We start from the raw sequence: 6,130 nt of genomic DNA, 5'->3' as shown, positions 1-6,130 counted from the left end.
CACACACATGAACACACAGACCCCACACACGCACACACAGACATGCGTGCGCACACACACATACACACACAGACACACACACAAACACACACAAAAACACATACAGACGCAGTAGCGCACACAGACACACACACACACACACACACACACACACACACACACACCACGTGAAGACAGAAACATATGGGCTCAAGGAGCAATGCATTCAAAAAATCCCTTTGAATAAACATGCTGCCATCAGACAGGTTGTTGTTGTGTGTTGTTGTGTGTCGATTTGCATCATCCTTCCTTACGTGTGTTCCTCACCTCTTTTGTGTGTGTTATTAATCATCGGCGCGCCCACACCTTCTGATCCCTTAAAAGAACTGTCAATTGGTCACACGCACCTTCGTACCTCGTCTGCGAGAATCTTCTCACAAAATGAGACGCGGACAAAATTATCCAATTCATAATCTGTTTGTGTCGCCGAGGCAAATTAAAAGGGCTGGAGATAAACACGTAATCACACACATAATCTATGCCCGCATGTGTTTGTGTGTGTGTGTGGTTGCGGGTGTGCATGAGTGTGTGCCTGTGCCTGCGTGTGTGTGTGTGCGTGTGTGTTAATGTAACACAGTGCAGGGTGAGAAGAGGCCGTTGATAAGATAAAAGAACAGGCTAATCCTGACCTCTCACAGCACCTTGCTAAACGCTTCGTGCGCGTACACCCGTACACAGCCACACACACGCACACATGCACACAACACACACACACACGACACAATTACACGCCCTGAGACAGGGAGACCGTCAAAACATTTACAGGCCATTTGCAGCATGGCATGACACAGCCATGCTGCTACGAGCACCGCAAGAACAAATACACCTTAGCGGCCTTGGTAGATGCTTGGGGCAGTGTGCAACCAGCAGTCAAGTAGTGATGGCTGGCATGCTCTCTACCCCTAAGGGGCAGTGTGTTAAAGGACGACTCGAACTCTGCCTCTTGACATTAAACCAGACATTAAGCATAACACCTCAGTGGCTCATGAAGCCGGGGAAACGACTCAAGGCCAACGCCTGGAAACAACAGTTGTAACTTAATGGGAATGATAACCCGCTCACCTGAGTGAGAGTTAATCTACCTATACATAGTGTCTCCAAGCTGTGAATTTAAGGCCGCCTATGTTTTGAAGGTGCACACTACGCAGACCATACTACCAGTGTCTGTACATCGCATTCATACACATAGACATGTAGACACAGACACAGACACATAAAAATACTCACCCCCACCCCCCCCCTTCTCCCATCACACACACATACATAACACTAAAGCACACTCTTCCTTCTTAGAAAAGGTTTGAAACTCTTTTTATCCATTAAAAGCCAGATCGATCTTGTGCCTTTTTACTTGATGGTGTGTTTTTTTTGATAAATGTCATGAAGGGAAGTCTCCTTGGCCCATTTCTACAGCCTATTCTTCATTTGGGGGTAATTATAGATGAAGAGATGAAAGATGTATTCCCCTCCACCACCACCACCCCCCCTCCTCACCCACTCCCCATTCTCTATGCCTATCTGCCTCTCTCTGCCTCCCTGTGCATTCAGTGGGCCTCTCACCACTGCATCCTGATTACGGGACACTGTTCAAAGCCTTACCCATACAGCCTAGAGTGTCCCTTGGCCGTCCACTACGGCTGCTGCTGCTGCCGCTGCTTTTGTTGGCATTAACAAGCCAAGCCAACAAGATGTTTCTTGTTTTTTTTGTCCTTCTTCCAACAGGTACAAACTTTTCTTTTTATAATTGCCTGCATTCAGGCAGTCCGTCGAGTCGTGGACAACGGCGTCATGAAAGGAGTGGGGCGGGAGTAGGTTATACGGCTCACCCGAAGAAAGGAGTTAGAAAGGGAGGGAGTGGGAGAAAAACAATTTTAGAAGATTTTAGTAAGACAGGATGTTCTGTAGGTGCTCGTCGATGTTATACCTGAACTTCTGTTCGGATTTCTGTTTTTAATTCCATCCTCGTTCCTCTCTCTCTCTCTCTCTCTCTCTCTCTCTCTCTCTCTCTCTCTCTCTCTCGTCCTCTCTCTCTCTCTCTCTCTCTCTCTCTCTCTCTCTCTCTCTCTCTCTCTCGTCCTCTCTCTCTCTCTCTCTGCCTCTTCTTCATCTCTTTATCCCACTCCGGCGAGTGATGAGTGAAGACTCTGGAGACTTGGGAAGAATGGCCTCTGCCATTAATGAATGGAGAGAACACACAGATGGATGAATGGTCCTGCTCATTGGGTTTTTCTGTTTCCCTTATTCCCCGTCTGGAGTCAAAACCCCGGGATGCCTCATGAAGAAGGCAGAGCCTCATCCCTGGTTTTTGCAGTCTCATCTCTTGAAAAAGAAGGAGGGACAGGGTTAATAAAAGGCACAAGAGGAAGGGGAAAAGTAATTTCTTTTCCAGTCCAACCATTCTTTGGGTGGGGCTTTCTTACACTTCCCCCCCTGTGTACTTTCATAAAGCTCATTATTATTTTGACAAGGGCCCCTCAGGTAAGAGCCAATGGGGCCTTTGTGCGATGCTCCATCAGTCTCTCTGGCGAGGAGCGGGGAGTTACATTAACATCTGGTCTCTTCCTGCACCAATGTGCCATTGAAGCCTGCCTTGTTCTTCTGCATGGCCATCGCGTAGATGGGCCTAGACAATTATCTTCAACAGAGCTTTTTTTTTAAAATATATATCGACAATATGTACGAGAAAATATAATGGGCTGCAGCAGTACAAGAGCCATCTCTACTGCAACCACAATTATTTGTACGGTTCATTGTTTTCACTACTTTCATGTCATCTATTGTTACTATTCATCAATTTGCTGCCGCTGAGGGATGTAACTTTATAATGCATCTTTGTTCAAGCCAATGCCTTCATTTCATCAAAACCAGGTCCACAAGCTGACTGCATTGCCTGCAGTACCAGTCAGTCAACACCACCGGCATCGATCCATGATCATGAAAACTGCAATGAGAAATCTTGCACCACACGCTAACCCCCACCCCAATGCCCCCGCTCCCACATCCACCCCCAGCCTCCAACCTCCCCCTCGAGCCAACCCCCGCCCCTCTGCCCCCCCCCCCCTTCACCCCAGACCCTCCACCCCTCCCTAACCCCACTCTTCCGGCTGATTTGTCCTAATGTAATTTTAATTAAAAATGGTGGTGTCAAAGGGCTCGGCCTGCCTGAGAAGCGGGTGCAGATTGCATCCCAGTGGCAGATCCCCTCACTTGGTTGAGAGGAAATGCATCCTGACACGAGGCGAGGGTGGTGCCCACGCCACACGCCGCCAACAAGAGCCTCCGGCCCATCTTTAGCCCCCCACCCCCCCACCCGTATCGGTTTGGTGAGGCTGCCACTATAAGGCAGGATGGTCGTTTAATTTTGTATTGGAGCGGTATTGCATCGCTTGAATATCAATTTAGTAAAATTTATAGTTCGAAACAAATGGTATATATTTTTTGATGTATTCGAGAGGGATTAAAATATTAAAATAGTGTTAATTATCATCATACCTAACATTAAATCGAAGCTTTCTTCATGAAGCATATTTTAATTTATATTTGACTATTGTGTAATATCCCCTTCGATATGTACACATTTTGAACGATGTAATGTTTTGCATTATTAACAAGATGGTGTAGTGAGTTTCAATAAGATCCAAAACATAGGGAAGATAAATTGTTAGACACAAAGACTGAGGAAGCTTTTTCTCACTCCATAGGCTGTCAGTGGACGTCAAGCGGTGCCCTGATTCCCCCAGAGTAGCACGTGCTTGTGAACGCAGTCCCACTGAACGCTACAGACAAGCTGTCTGCGGTTGTTATTTATAAAAGCAGCCTGTTAATTAACAAATACATCCTACACGCATGTATGCTGCGCATGCTGTGCCACACCACACGTCCTATACTCCTCCTCCAGGCTTCCTTTAGCAGAACTCAGTTATCCACACACAGTGTTTGCATTATTTATGTACAGATACCTAGCTAGGGTCTACTCTTTTCCATGTGCTTGATGTTCCATTGAGAACGATCCAACTATGACAACATTTCCATTACATTTTATGCATTTTATCCGAATCGACTTTGGTTCAGACACGCTCTCCCACGCCGACGGCGGAGTCAACCACACAGGGCGACAGCCAGCTCGTCTGGAGCAGTCAGGATTCGGTGTCTTTCCGAAGGGACACCTCGATACTCGGCCAGGAGGAGCCGGGGATCGAACCATTAACCATCGGGTTCCAAGTTCTACCTCCTTGGCTTAACTGACCCCCCTAACACGACAAGCTCGATGTAAACAGGCCCAGAGACGAGGCCTTATTGGTGGTGGTGGTGGTGGTGGTGTGTGTGTGGGGGGGGGGGGGGGGGGGGGCAGACAGACGCATACTAAAAACATTCCTTGGCCAAGATTTCCCCAGGCATGACCTGCGCTAGGGCCCTGAGCAGCGGGGGCCACCAGCAGAGGTCAGCCGGTAGGTTTGTAATCTCTCCCCCCAAGCTGTTGGGATTATCAGATCTCCGACGACCCCGAAGGGGCTCCCCGCGGCCAGGGGGCTTAACCGCGATGAAACCTGCCCCTCCAAACACCCCACCTGTCAGCCACCACACAGTGCCACCTCTTAGAGATCGGACGCTGGAAACACGGTGGGGGGGTCGCGGCGATGGAGGCAGATGGACAGGTGAGAGGAACGAATGGGAGAGGGAGAGGGGGGCGGGGGGAGGACGGGATTGGCTCGTGGCTGGATGGGAGGATCGACATGGTGTCTTCAGGCTACCTGGATGCATCCTTGAGCGAGACGCATAATCCATATCCATTATGACGTGTTTCTGTGTACACTGATGTGTTGTTTTTGGAATGAGGTATCTGACGGAGTAACTAATAATAGCAAATGGATTTGAACATGTACGCAAGCAAACAATGAGTTGGATTCAGTTCCAATTTTCTATTCGTTTTTTTGGTCATTTTCCATTTCTTGATATGCAACATATGCAAATGAAAATCTAGAGTTAGCTCAATCTATAGTAATATTAAAATAGCATATACAAAATCAATATTGAGAGTTGAGAATATTTGTGACCGCTTATAAATCTCAAAAGGGGTATGTGTGTGTTTGTATGCATACATTTTTAATGTGTGTGTGTCCAACTATAGGTGCGTGTGTGTGTTTATCTACATGTATTAGTGTGTATGTGTATGTATGTGTAGACGTGAAGGTGTCTTTTGTGTGTGTGTGTGTGTGTGTGTGTGTGTGTGTGTGTGTGTGTGTGTGTGTGTGTGTGTGTGTGTGTGTGTGTATCTGTGTGTATATATGGATGTATGTGTACATAAAAGGTGTGTTAGTGTGTGTGTGAGTATATTTGCGTGTGAACGTGTCTGAGAGCGTGTGTGCCATGTGTGTACACGTTTGTGTGTGCATGTATGTATAGAAGTGTAGGTGGGTACGCGTGCATGTGTGTGTATGCCGGCGTTTGTTAGTGTATGTATGTGTAGAACTAAAGGTGGGTATGCATATGTATGTGCGTATATTCATATGTAAACCTGTGTGTTCGCACACACATGCGCGCGCACACACACACGCCCACACCGGTGGACAGTTGGGTGGCTGGTGGTGGGCCGGGCACTGAGGCGTGTTGTAAGAGGGTTTAACTTCGCTGACCTCCCTTCTGCCAGGTTGAGGGGCGCCCGCTGCTCCGCTGATATTGGATCGGTGGGTGACGGCCCACTTCTCCTGATACAGAGGCCAGCGTGCCAACCTGCCGACCTGCTTCCCCTTATTAACGTGTTCCCGTGCCAGCGGTGTGGAGAGGCCCTGGTGGTCCGCGCCGGGGAACACGGCCCGTGTTTGGATCGTATTCACGCCGTCTCTGTGGGACGGCTGTAGAATAGAAGCAGGTTCTTGAATTGATGTTATGGTATCATTAGTAGTATTGTTTATGTTGCGTTTGCAGACCATTTTTAAAGGCACTCGGAGCTTTACATTGTGAGTGTGTGTGCGTGTGCGTGTGCGTGTGCGTGTGTGTGTGTGTGTGTGTTTTGGGGGGGGGGGATTCACTACTACAGCTTTACATTTTATGTTGAAAAGCAATAAAAAACAAGCATAATAATATGATTATA

This window comes from Gadus chalcogrammus, chromosome 11 (assembly GCF_026213295.1).
Source record: "Gadus chalcogrammus isolate NIFS_2021 chromosome 11, NIFS_Gcha_1.0, whole genome shotgun sequence".
Lineage (NCBI taxonomy): Eukaryota > Metazoa > Chordata > Actinopteri > Gadiformes > Gadidae > Gadus > Gadus chalcogrammus.
This window is presented reverse-complemented; position numbering follows the sequence as displayed.